The sequence below is a fragment of the Camelus ferus genome, chromosome 22, assembly GCF_009834535.1.
Source record: "Camelus ferus isolate YT-003-E chromosome 22, BCGSAC_Cfer_1.0, whole genome shotgun sequence".
Lineage (NCBI taxonomy): Eukaryota > Metazoa > Chordata > Mammalia > Artiodactyla > Camelidae > Camelus > Camelus ferus.
Window position 1 is genome coordinate 3,225,721 of NC_045717.1, and position 14,661 is coordinate 3,240,381.

At 38.7% G+C, this 14,661-nt stretch overlaps 1 protein-coding gene across 1 annotated transcript in view; it reads left to right on the top strand.

Moving 5' to 3' along the window:
• The first annotated feature begins 9 nt into the window (after nt 1-9).
• Nucleotides 10-14,661, top strand: part of UIMC1 (ubiquitin interaction motif containing 1) — a 95,699-nt gene continuing 81,047 nt past the window's right edge. The window contains exon 1 of the mRNA XM_032465015.1: nt 10-149. The gene's annotated coding sequence lies outside the window, so the exon portion shown is untranslated. The remainder of the gene's footprint in view (nt 150-14,661) is intronic.

Here is a 14,661-nt window from a genome sequence, read left to right on the forward strand (position 1 = left end):
GTGTCGGCCTTGGAGCTTCTTTTTGGTCACTGCTGGGACCTCGGAGCGTGTGCCTTGGTTTCGAAAGTCGGTCGCCGGCTTGACGGCAGCCTCCTCCCTCTGGGACAGGCTCGTGCAGTCCTTGGCTCAGGGTTCTTACCTTGCTTACGGTCAGCCTTTGACGCTTCTTACTCGTTTTCGTGAAGGCCCTGTTAATGTGGGAGTATTTTCCTCATTTTACTAGTAGGGAAACTGAGGCTCAGACCCTAGAAATGGTTGACTCGAGTTCGCTGCTAGTAAGTGATAGAGGTGTGACTCCATCTCCAGGATTCGATTGCTGTTAATATTAGATACCATTTGAGTTCCAGATGCAACCCCCTAGCCCAAACCTCCCCCTAAGCAACAGTCAAAGGCGAAATTTAATCTCCCAACTCTACACCTGCTCCTCCCCCAGTCTTTCTGAAACACTGTTTCTTGTTACAGTTATTGTAGCGCTCTTACTGGTCCTTTCTCTTTTCAGGTATTCCCAAAGCAGTAGCCCCAGCGATCCTCTAATAACGACGTATCATGACACCCCGGTGCTTAAATTCTCCGAAATCTTACCATCTTGCTCTTGTAAAAGCCAAAGCCCTTGGTTTAGCCAACAGGACCTATGCATTCTGGCTTCTCTTAACCTCCCTGATCTCATCTTCTATTGTGTTAGCTTCCAGCCTCTTCATTCCTGTCCCGGTTTCCCTGGCCTCGTGAAATGCATTTCCCCTATATATCCTCATGGCTCAGTCTGTCAGTTTCTCTGGCTACCTTATCTAAAATTGTGCCCCTCCACACACACTTCATATCCTCCTTTGCTGCTTTATTTATTTATTTTCCCTAACATTTATCATTATCAGATATAGTATGTATTTTACTTTCTATCTTGTTTATTGTTTCCCCCCTAGAACGCAAGCCCCAAGAAAGCAGGGATTTTTGTCTATTTTGTTCTCAGCCAAATCCCCCCAGCACCTTGAAATAGAGCCTGAATCCTCATAGGTGCATACAAAATATTTGTTGAATGAATGAAACTTTTGATATAAAAGTTCAACCTCATTTATTCAAATGCTTATCAAGAGTTTACTATGAGGTGGATGTTGTTTTGGATATTAGAATAGGGGTGAACAAGACGGACAGGGAAGCTCTGGTGGAGTGTTTTTTATTCTAGTGAAGGAGAGGGCAATAAACAAATCAGCAGATAGTAATAAGTGCTAAGGAGAAAATAAAATGGGAATACATACTGGGTGAATGATATCGGAGGAATATTAGACAGGGTGGTCAGATAAAGCCTTTGAAGAAATGACATTTGACCTAAGGCCTGACTGATAAGAAGGGGATGGCCATGCAAAGACCTGGGGAAAAGTGTTCCAGGCAGAGGAAACAGCAGGTGCAAAGGCCCTGAGAGTGAGAGAGAGAGAGAGAGAGGGAGATTTTTCTTGCCTGAGACCACACAGGTCGTCAGTGGTATTTACTCATTTATACTACAAATACTGAGCACCAGCTCTGTGTCAGGCCTCATGCCAGAATCTGGAGCTTCCAGTATGATAGATGACTGATGTTTGCACAGTGCTTTACAGTTTATGTAGCACCTTTAACATACATCACAACATTTAATCCTCGGGGTGGTTCTCTTATGATAGATTCTTTCTTTCCTGACAATAGAGACTGAGAGAGGTGAAGGTTTTAGCAGGGTCACACAACTAGTTAGTGACAGAGCCCAGCCTAAAAACCGATGACTATATATTATACTTGTTTGTTTTAAAGAAGACTTCTAGTTACCCATGTTTGCATAGCATGAGTTTTTCAGGTAGAAATACCAAGAGGTAGAGGGCATTTTTTAAAAGTCCCAGAACTCAAGCATGTATATATATTTTTTAACTTTTTAAAAAATCTTTTTTTTGGGAGGAGGTTATTAGGTTTACTTATTTATTTAAATGGAGGTTCTGAGGATTGAACCTGGGACCTTGTGCATTCTAAGCTTGCACTCTATCACTGAGCTATACCCTTTGCCTTAAGCATATGTATTTTTTTTTTTTTAACAAAATGGACATATCTTGAGAATGAGGTACATAAGATGCTATACATATTATTGGAAAACAGTCCCCTGCCCCACCACTCCCAGTCCAATCAGGTGCTCAAAATAACTTCCATTTATTCTCCAATGAATGCTGTCACAATTTGTCTCCTGTGCCACTGAGGCAGAGTCCTCAGCTACAGCACTGAGTGTCTGAACAGCTCGTGTCACCAGTTTTCTGCTTTGTCTGTCTAAATGCTTCTAATATTAGTCCAGGCCTGGACTCCTTGCTGGGACCTAGCACTGCAGGTGATGCCTTGTATTTGTGGGTTTGGCTTTTATATTCCTTCCCTGTGGCCAATGAGAACCATGTCTCAACATATTCTACTGTGTATTGTTGCTATGGGAGAAGAACAATCCCAGGGCAATGGCTTTGCCAAGGGACAGGAATTGGCCACAGTTCAGCAGACATTTCAGTTGATTAACCACTGATTATGTGTGTTCTTGGGCATGCAAACCCACACTATGGAGCTTAGTAAAATACTGTTCCTGCTCTCAGGGAGATTAAACTCTGGAGCTGAAAGTAGCTGCTGTATATGTAATATCAGAGAGTGTGTGTTAACTGCTATAATGGAAGTGACAACTGTTTTGATTGTGCCCAGGACTCAATTTATAGAGGTGACGGAGTGATGGCACAGAAGTTCAATGCCATTGAAAGTTTTGTTATGCACAGTCCCCAAGAGAAAGGGTCATGCTCTGCCATGCAGGGCTGTATAGGGAAACACCAGGTTTGGTCAGGAGGCAGGTGTGAGGGAGAGCATTGCCAAGAGCCTTTATTGTGGTTTCTGCAGGAAGGAATGGGTGAAATTAGGTAAGAGGTTGGGTTGGCTAATTTGAATAATCTCAGTAGGACTCTGGGCTATAGGGGTGGTCCCTAGTTTTCTGGTACCTGACCCTGGGATGATTTAGGACGGTGGGAATATTGGCTTGGTGTATGAGAGTAGATGAAGGAGGTAGTGAGGGATGTTGGTTTGGGTTGGTTGGTTGAAGGCAAGTTGTTTGCTATCTCTAGGAATTAGCTAACCCTGAGAGGAGCAGCTCCATCCTGGTCTGCAAGGCTCCCCGATACCAAAGCATCATAAAATACAGGGGGAAAAATGAGTAATACAGCAACCAAGGCTAGTGTGGATGGGATGGGACAATGAAGCCACAGTTATGGGGATCACGATGGTTTCTGGGTTACCCCATATTGTTGCGGAAAAATGTGTTACAGCTCAGTTGTGACAGCACCCTGGATCCTGGGTAAGAGACCAAGCAGCACTCTGAGAGTTGGAGAACTCATGTTTATTACGCTAGCAGGCCCAGAAGAGTTAACACTCCAAGCTCTGGACCCCATCTATAGGTTTACACTGGCTTTTATAGGCTGCCAGTGTACACTTTGCAATATCACATGCAAATGAGGTATAACGAATGTTGACTAATTAGGAACAAGCTTTGTAGAAATAGACCAATCAGGAGGGAGAGGAATAACCAACCAGGAGTGAGCTCAGGGAACCAATAGAATTTTAGGGGTAACTAAGTGTTTCAGAGGCAAAAAGTGAGATAGAGCCTCTGGGCCAGGGAACCAGATGGGTCTGGCAGGAGAGTAGTGGCCCTGCCTGGGGGTCCTGCCTGTCTTTTTATGGGGCTTCCCGACTCAATATGAGGCTTTCTACTTTGCAGTTCTGTAAACACATCTCCATATATTAGAATTGGCTGTAGATTAGGTTTTACTAACAGGGTAAGAACAAGTGTTATTTGACTCAGAAGCTGAGATTGTTAAAAAAAAAAAAAAACAAAACAGCATGGATGCTCCTGAGGGAAACTCTAGAAAAGCCACACTTTGGCAGGCATTTCTTTGCCGCAATCCTAGTCTACTTCTCAGCCTGGATCATTTTATTACAGTATCTTCAGAGCTGCATGCAGGGAAGCAGTATCCTCAGGGGATGCCAAGTTTTAATTTGGCGACTTTCCAAGGACACATTAAGGCTATAGTGGAATTTGCTGATCAAAGACTGGGCTTTCCAGAGGATTTTTGAGAAGGAAGAGGATTAGACTAGATTCAAGTAGAGCTTCCCAACTTTTTCCATGTCACAGCCCGCCTAGAAAATGAGCATATCTGTCTGGCAAGTTAGAGTAAATAGGTAAGACTGCTTCTTCTCATCAACCCAGTGGAGGTCCAGGGACTCTGACCATTCTAGGCCCTGCCAAGCCATCCTTGGGGCAGGAAGGGTGGATTTTCAGAGCCATTTGAGGTACAAGGGATGGCCATAAGTGTTCTGGACCCAGATGAGGCAAGCAGGATGGGTATTAACCCCGGTGATCTCTGAGAAAAAAATAGGTGGTCAGATCGAACTGTGAGGTCCTCAGCTTGACATCACCTGCTCCATCCTGCATCCATGACCTATGCCACATTTGGTAAATTATTTAACATTTGTGAGTCTGCTTCTTCATCTGTAAGCGAGAAAATGATACCCATCTCAAATGGTGGTTGTGAAGATTAACCAAAAATAATCTCGATACTTAGCACATTGCCTGGCACATAATAATTGATAGCTGTTACCAGTTTATTCTGAAAGCTACATTTTTTTCTGGTAATTTAACAAATTGATACTAGGTTCTAGTCTCTATCTTGGTGAAAACCTAAATCCTCAATCCCGCTTTTCTAGAACCGGTTTTAGATGCTGTAATTCCTAGAACCAGCTTCAGTGAATAGTCTGTGCATTTGATTATGGATCAAGGTGACTTAGTCTAGTTTGATGTGTCCAACGAAGTCCAGAGTGGCCTGAAATGATCAATGAAACTCTGTCATTGCTACTGAAGGATTGCGAAGAAATCCGTGTAGATTTTGAACTGGTATAGTAGTTTGAGTCACAGCAAATCAATAGCCTTTATTTAGGGCCTGCTATATTATGTGCCAGTGTCTTAGTCCATCTGGGCTGCTATAACAAAATACCATAGATTGAGTGGCTTAAATTACAAACATTTATTTCTTGTAGTTCTGGAGGCTGGAAAGTCCAAGATCAGAGTGCTGGCAGATCTGGCGTCCGGTGGGGGCTTTCTTCCTGGTCCACAGGCAGCCATCCTCTCCCTCGTCCTCACACGGCAGAGAGGGTGAGGGAGCCCTCTAGGGTCTCTTTTATAAGGGCACTAATCCCATTAATGGGGATAACCACCCTCATTACCCATTCACCTCCAATTCAATTTCACTTCTAGTGATTGGTCTGTTCAAATCTCTTTCTTTTTGATTCAGTTTTGGTGGGCTGTATGTTACTAGAAATTTGTGTGTTTCTTCTAGATGGTCCAATTTTTTGGCATATAGTTGTTCATGGTATTCTCTTATGGTTTTTGCTATTTTTAACTCTTTACTTTTAATTACAAAGTTTTAAGTAAGAACTTCTTTAAACATCTACTTTGAATGGGCACAAATGAGTTTTTTCTGGTTTTTAAAAATGTTATGAAATAATTGATTCTTTTCATTGCTTCAGGGTGTTCTAATCTTTAATTAACTGAATCCTTGAGGTAATTCTTGCCCCTTCTCTTCTGAAACAATCTGATGTGTGTAGAAAAGTTGTAAGTATGGTACAGAGAACTTTGTTGAACCATTGAGAGGAGTTGCTGACCTGATGTCCCATTGTCCTCAAAACCTTGGTAGGTATTTCATACAAACAAGGATATTCTCCCAAACAGTTAAAATACAACCATCAGAATCAGGAAATTAACTGTCTGAATTTTGCCAAATGTCCTCATACCTCCTTTGTAGCAAAAGGATCCAGTTTAGATTCATGTGTTGCTTTTGGTTGTCAAATGCTTTAGTTTCCTTCCCTCTGAAACAGTTCCTTAGACTCTCCTTATCTTTTATGACCCCAACATTTTTGAAGATTACAGGCCAGTTATTTTGTAGGATGTCCTTCAGTTTGAGTTTGGTATTTCTTCAGATTATGCATCTTTGGTAGAAATAATTAGAGAAGTGATGCTGTGTTCTCACTGAATACTTTCAGATAGTATACAACCTTGATATGTCTTCTTACTGATGATGCAAAATTACTCTTATAATTTATAATAAAGAAGTATATTGCTTATAATCAATAAGTATATTGTGGGAAATGACTTTGAAGCCTTGTAAATATCCTGTTCTTCATCAAACTTTCCATTTATTCATTTATATACAGATGGGCTCATGGTTTCCTATTTTATTCAGTGAGTTGTAATCAGTTACTATTATTTATTTTCATGGTCAGATTATCCCAGATTTGGACAGCTGGAGTCCCTTTGGGCTGACTCCTTTGTCCTTTGATAGGTTCCTCATCATTCTTTGCGCACTTCATTACTTGCTGGCATAACTAGATGCTCCAGGCTCATCTCATATTTTACCTGCCACAGCCATGGAATGGAATGGAATCAGCCATTTCTCCAAAGAATCCCAGATCATTTTAGTGGATAAAGGTATTTGCCGTTGGGATGTTGATGCTCCTTGACCTTCTCAGTAAACAGAGCTAGGGCAACAGTACACCCCGAAGTGTTGTATCGCTTTTTCTTACCCTGCTCAGACTCTCACTCCAGTCAGGCTCTGACTTCTCAAGCTGGGCTGGCTCCCTGTGTGGACAAACTCCTTACTCTGGTCAGGCTCTGATACTCTGTACTAGGCTGCTGCTCTGCCGGGATGTTCTTTTTACCACGTTTGGGTTCTACTCTTCATACTTGGCAGCTCTCCCACGTGGATGCTCTCCTTACCCCTTCAGGCTCCATCATTACATTCTTGGCCGCTGTAGCTCTTCCCATCTCAGGTACAAGTGCCTGCCTTGTTTTGCACACTTTTGTGTCACTCCCCTTTCCCATTCCCAGCTCTAGACCATTACTCATCTATTTTGTGTCTCTGTTGATTTGCATTTTGTCTTTTTTACTTAGCAGTATATCCTGGGAGATCCCTATATATATCTGTTTTAAAAAAATATAAACCTGTTTTACTTATTTAAGTAAAATTTTATCAAAGTATGACACATATATAGAAAAGTACACAAATCTTAAGTGGCTTGATTAATTTTCACAGAGTGAACACTGTCATGTAACCAGAACCCAGATCAAGAAACAGAACACTGCTAGCGTGAAAGTAGCCCTTCTTGTGTCACCTTCTCATTAGGTCCCCCACCACCCTAGGGTGATGACCATCGTGATTTCTTAACACCATAGATTAATTTTGCCTGTTTTGAATTTTATATATATGGAATCATACAGTAGGTGTATGTGGGTGTCTGCTTTTTCTTTCCCAGTATTATATCTGTGAGAATAATCAATATTATTGCATCCAGTTGTAGTTTTTTCATTCTCATTACTCTATGGGATTTTTTGTTTGTTTGTTTTTTGGAGGGGGAGGTAAGTAGGTTTATTTATTTACTGGAGGTACTGGGGATTGAACCCAGGACCTTGTGCATGCTAAGCATGTGCTCTACCACTTGAACTACATCCTCCGCTCCTTGTAGGTATCCTTTTGATGAACTTTTGTGCTCATTCCCCTAGGAGTGGAATCCCTGGATCATATTGTATGCATAAGCTCAACTTCAGGATAGAAACTGCTAAACGGTTTCCCAAAGTAGTTCTTCCAGTTTGTACTCTTAACCAGCAATTGGCCTACATCCCTATTAACACTTGATGTTTTCTGTCTCTTTCATTTTAGTCATGATGTTGAGTATGTAATGAAATTACCAGTGGTAGACTATTTGCATACATAGTGACTAATGCAGCTGACTACCCTTTCATAGGTTTATTTGCCATTTAGTATCCTCTTTTGTGAATTACATGCTTAACATTTAATTCTTTTGTTCATTTTTCCATTGGATTATCTGCCTTTTTCTTCCTCCTGAGGAAAAGGACACTGGATACAAATACTTTGTGGCTGAATATATATGTATATTTTTTTCCCACACTAAAATATCTTTTCCCACTCTGCTGCTTTATTTTTCACTGTTCCATTATGTATTTTGATGAACAGAAGATTTTTGTTCTTCCAGTTTTATTGAGATATAATTGACATACAGCACTGTAAGTTTAAGGTATGCAGCATAATGATTTGAGTTAGGTACATCAACATAATTAGCATGGTAAGTTTAGTGAACATCTATTATCTCATATAGATATAAAATCAAAGAAATAGAAAAAAATGTTTTTTTCCTTGTGATGAAAACTCTTAGGATTTACTCTCTTAACAACTTTCATATATAACATATAGCAGTGTTAGTTATATTTATCATTTTGTACATTATATCCTAGTATTTATTTATCTTGTAACTGGAAGTTTGTACCTTTTGACTACCTTCATCCGATTCCCTCCTCCCCCAGCCCCTGCCTCTGGTAAGCACAAATCTGATCTCTTATTCTATGCGTTTGTTTGTGAGGTATAACTGACCTACAGAACAGAAGTTCTTAATTTTAGTATACCCCACTTTCTGGTTTTTTTTTTATGATTAATGCTTTGTGTCCTATTTAAAAAATGTTTTCCTACCCTGAAGTTTTGAAGATATGCTCCTGTGTTTTCTTGCATTGTTTTACCTTTCCCAGATTCAAAGCCATTTGGAATTGATTTTTGGTCATGTAGGAGGTGGGGTGATGATTCACTTTTTTATCCCACGTGGACATTAATCTGATCCTGTACCATTTATCGAAAAGGCTATCCTTTCCCCACTGCATATATCAGATGTCCATAAATGTGTGGGTTCGTTTCTGGATTCTCTGTTCTGTACCAATATTCTGCTTGTCTATCTTTGTGCCAAAACCACGCTGTCTTAATTATTATAGCTTTATAATACATCTTAAGGTCAGTAGTGTATTTCCTGAAGCTTTGTTTTTCTTCTTCAAGATTGCCTTGGCAATTACATTCCATATAAAGTTGGAATCAGCTTGACAGTAAAGGCCTTGTGTATTATTCATATTTTATTCTTACCACTTGACATAGTGCCCGACAGGGTATGCTCAATAGATATTTGTTAAGTAAATGAATGGAGGAACTAGAATGTAATCACTGGAATATAAGCTGTTAGGAAGATACGGGAATTTTGATTCTTGTTCCGTGATATAGCCAAAGCACCTAAGGAGATAGCTGGCCCACAGCAGACACTCAATATAATTAGTTGGGTAAATGAGAATGAGTAAACACTGATCTTTGGCTCCAGGCTCCTACTTGTCTTTCAGCTTCAAGCTTGAATATATCTTCTTGGGGAAACCTTCCCTAATAGCTTCTGACAAAGTTCTCTGGTTATATTCCATAGTTTCCCATAATCTGCCTTTATAAAATTCATCACACTTGTAATTGTTTGTATATTATTTTTTATTCCCTGCTAGACTGTTAGGGCCTGGGTCTGTCTTGTTTACTGTATCCTTAGTACCTTGTATTAGGGCACATAGTTGGCTTTCAATTATTGTTGACAGATTAATGCAAGAAGCAACCAAATGTCTTAGAATGGAGATTGTTTTATAAGAGGAGGAGATGTTGGTTCTGAGCTTTGGAGGATGATTAAGAATTCTTTATACGGAGAAGGAGAGAAAGTTAATTTTAGATAATGGGAAAACTGTGTAGCAGATGGTAAGGCATCAGTGTATGTGACACTAGGGAATGGCAGCTCCCCTAGTGTGGGGAGTGGTAGGAGCTAAACCTGGAAAGTTATGCTGAACACGCTGTGAGAGAGCTGTGCTTATTCTGTGGGCAGTGATGAGTTATTAAAGGTTCTTATGTAGAAAAGTGGTAGGATCAGTGTATAAAAGATAATGCTGGTGCTAGCACATAAGCTATTGCAATAATCCAGGTGTGACATGAGAGGGGCCTGAACCAAGGCAGAGGCAAAGGAGGGAGTGGATCCAAGTGTCCTTCTGAAGTCAGGATTCCATGATCCATGGAATGTGCCCTGGGTGGTGCAGGAGACTCACAGCTTGAGGGAGTGGGTGGATAGTACATAATGCCCTTAACAGAGAGAAGGAACATAACAGGTATGCAGGTATAGAGGAGAATACAGTGAATTTGTGAATTTTTCCAACTTTTTTTTCATTGCAGTAGAATATACATAACATGAAATTTACTATCTTAACCATTTTTATTTTTCCTTTTAAAATGTTATTTTTATTATTTTTTAATCTGAACCATTTTAAGTGTCCAGTTCAGTGGTATTGAGTACATTCATACTGTGTAACCATTACCACCATTACTTCTAGATTCTTTTTCATCTTGTAAAATTGAAATGCTATATCCTTTAAAAAATAGCCCCCTATTTTCCCCTTCCCCTAGCCCCTGGCAGTCACCATTATACTTTCTGTCTCTGTGATTTTAACTACTTTAAGTACCTCATATAAGTGGAATCTGATAGAGATGGTGTTGAATTTGTAGATCAGTTTGGGAGTATTGCCATATTAAGTGTGAAGTCTTCTGATCATGAACATGGGATATTTTTCTAATTATTTAGATCTGTAAGTTCTAATTTCTGTAAGGTTAATAGTAATGTCCCTCTTTCATTTCTGATTCTGGTTATTTATGTCATCTCTGTTTTTATCTTGGTTAATATTGCTAAGTGTTTTTCAATTGTATAGATCTTTTCAAAGAACCAGCATTTGGTTTCAGTGCTTTTCAATGTGTTTATATCCTCTGTTTTATTAATTTCTGCCCTTTTCTTTGTTATTTCCTTCCTTCTGCTTGCTTTAGGCTTAGCATACTCTTCTTTTTCCAGTGTGTTGAGGTGGAAGGTTAGGTTATTGACTTGTGATCTCCTTTCATCATAGCAGCATTGCAGCTATAAATTTCCCTCTAAGCACTGCTTTATTTGCATTAAGTTTTGGTTGTCATATGATATCACTCATATGTGGTATCTGAAAAAAAAAGGACACTATGAACTCATCCACAAAACAGAAACAGACTCGAAGACATAGTAAACAATCTTACAGTTACCAGGCAAAGGGAGTGGGAAGGGATAAATTTGGGAATTTGAGATTTGCAAATGTTAGTCACTATATATAAAAATAGATTAAAAAGCAAGTTTCTTCTGTATAGCACAGGGAACTGTATTCAATATCTTGTAATAACCTTTAATGAAAAAGAATATGAAAACGACAACAGCAACACAAGAAAATATATGCCATTTTAGGGGTAGGCAGAGATTTTTCAGAGGGACGCACAAGGCACTGGCCATAACACATAGATACATTCTTCAAAATCAGATTTTTTCAATCAAATTGTACTTTAAGAAATGAAAAAGTAAGCCACAGAACAGAAGAAAATGTTTGATTATAAATTATATATACAATTGGCCCTTGAACAACACACAACTGAAAATCTATAACTTTTGACTCCCTAAAACTTAACTACTAATAGCCCAAGGTTGAGTGCAGGCCTTACCAATAACATAAATAGTTTATTAATATATATTTTGTGTTATATGTATTGTATACTATATTCTCACAATAAAGTAAACTAGAGAAAAGAAATGTTATTAAGAAAATCATGAGGAAGACAAAACAATAAGTTTTGGTTGTATCTTGATTTTCATTCATCTCAAATTACATGTGCAGTTTTACTCTTTGTTGTCTATGTGTGTTGTGTATTTTTTGTTCCTTTATCCTTCCTTTTTTTTTTTTTTTTTTTTTTTTTGCTTATAAGTGAGTCTTTCTTTATGTAGCATTTTAATTTCTTTACTGGCTTTCCATTTTATTAAATTTTTTCAGTGATTGCATCATATACATCTTACCAGAATCAGCTTTAGATTCTGGTGCTAGCTTATTCTAATTGGTGTACAGAAGCGTTATTCCTATATAGCTCTATTCCCTTTCCCTCCTTTCTGTGGTGTTATTGTTATACGTATTGCACGATCAGTATTGTAGACCCAACAACACGTTGTTACTTTACCATCTCTAGTCACTTCCTTAGCCTAGTACAGCTTCCTTCCCACTCATTTTTCGTGCCCTTATTAGCAAATGTATAGCATATATATTACATTTCTGTATGTTATAATATATTATACAGTGTTTTTATATCACTTAAGAAGAGAAAGGAGAAAAATTATACATTTACAGGCTTACCTTGGAGACACTGCAGGTTTGGTTCCAGACCACCACAATAAAGTGAATATTGCAATAAAGCGAGTCATATGAATTTTTTGATTCCCCAGTGCTTACAGAAGTTACGTTTACACTATACTGTAGTCTATTAAGTGTGCAAATAGCATTATGTCTAAAAAAAACAATGTATATACCTTAATTAAATACTTTATTGCTAAAAAATGCTAACCTTCATTTGAGCCTTAAGCAAGCCATAATCTTTTTGCTTGTGGAGGGTCTTGCCTCTGTGTTGACGGCTGCTGACTGATCAGGGTGATGGTTGCTGAAGGTTGAGGTGGCTGTGGCAATTTCTTAAAATGTAACATTAATGAAATTTGCTGCATCAGTTGACTCTTCCTTTCACTTGAACGCTGAGAGGCCATTGTAGGGTTATTAACTGGCCTAATTTCCTTATGGTTGTGTCTCAGGGACTGGGGAGGAGAGGGAGAGAGGAGGGGGTGGCCAGTAGGTGGAGCAGTCAGAACATACACATCATTTATTGATTAAGTTTGCTGTCTTATATGGGTGTGGTTTGTGGCCCCCCAAAACAATTACAATATTTGGAAAAAAAAAACCCAAAACAAAACAAAACAAACAATTACAGTAGTAACATCAGAGATCACTGATCACAGACCACTATAAAAATATAATAATGAAAAGTCTGAAATATTGTAAAAATGACCAAATGTGAAACACGAGGCAAGCAAATGCTTTTGGGGAAATGGCACCAAAAGACTTGCTTGACGTAGTGTTGCCACAGACTTACAATTTGTAAAAAATGCAGTATCTGTGTAGTGCAGTAGAGCAAAGCCCAGTAAAATGAGGTATGCCTGTATACTGTCAAATAATTATAATTGCCTTTACCGGTTCTTTTTTCATGTAGTCTCATATTGCCATCTGGAGTCATTTACTTTCAGCCTGAATAGCTTCCTTTAATATTTCCTGTAAGGTGGGTCTATTAGCAACCGTTCTCTGTATGTATGTATGTATATATGTATGTATTTTTAAATTGAAGTATAATCGATTTACAATGTTGTGTTAGTTTCTGGTGTACAGCATAGTGATTCAGTTATACATATATATGTTCCTTTTCATATTCTTTTTCATTATAGGTTATTACAAGATATTGAATATAGTTCCCTGTGCTATATAGTATGACCTTGTTGTTTATCTATTTTTTAAAATTAATTTTAATTTTATTTATTTATTTTATTTTGTTGGGGGGAAGGTAATTAAGCTTATTTATTTATTTTTTAATGGAAGTACTGGGGATTGAACCCAGGACCTCGTGCATGCTAAGTGTGTGGTCTACCACTGAACTATTACCCTCCCCCTGTGACGGAAAAACCGGGCTGGTCTAACAAGATAACTCACAAGTCTAGGAATGTGAAGGAGAGGCTGGGCTGGGCTAACAAGATAACTCACAAATCTAAGTATTGGAATACTGGTCTGAGTTCTGCTAGACTAACTTGTAAATCTAGGTTAATTAGTGTTGGTTTGCTGTTCATGTTTTTTGCTAGCCAGCTGGGTTTTCAAAGATACATATGCGGGTTTTGAATGTTGGTTTGCTGCCTCCCCGCCTCCACTTTTGTGACGATAATGCTGCTAAAGCTGTTCCATGCCTATTGGCCTAATACCCCAAGCTTGTACTTTACCCTGTAAAACCTCATGCGCACGTCTTGGAGGTGCTCAGAGCTTCGGAGCAGAAGCCCCTCTGAGCACTGCTGGCGTAATACATCTGAGTACTCCAACCCTCCGAGTGGTGCTTGTTTCTTGACTGGCCTGTCGTTTCCGTAACACCCCCTCTAGTTTATATATAGTAGTTGATAGTTTTTTTCTTTTTGATCTGGGCTGTTCGTTATTTTACCTTCTTTTTTGAAAGATAGCTTTGCTGGATATAAGATTTTTGGTTAACAGTTTTTTTTCTTTGTGTGCTTTGAATATGTTATCCTGATGCCTTCTGGCCTCTGTTGTTTCTGCTGAGAAGTTATTTGTTAATATTACTAAAGGTCCCTTGTGTGTAAAGCCCCATTTTCTCTAGCTGTTTTCAAGACTGTCTCCTTGTCTATGACTTTCAGCATTTTTGCTATGAACTGTTTGTGGATCTCTTTGTGTTTATCCTACTTAGAGGTTGTTATACTTCCTGGATGTATAGATTATTGTTTTTAAAAATAAATTTGAGATATTTTCAGGCATTAATTTCTTCAAATACTTGTTCCTTTCTTTCCCCTCTCTCCTCCCTTCTGGAACTCTAATTATATGTTTGTTATATATCGTGTGCTTAATGGTGTCCCACATTTCTCTCATGTTCTGTTTATTTTTCTTCATTCTTTTCTGTTTTCCAGTTTGCAGAATTTCTATTGATCTGTCTTCAAGTTTGCTCATTCTTTCTTCTCATGATTCATAACTATTCTTGTGTCCCTCTAGTGAATTTTTTTGTTACTGTATTTTTCAAATCCAGAATTTCCAGTTGGTTTTTATTTTATAATTTCTATCTTTTTAGTGATGTTCTCTGTTTGGTGGGACAT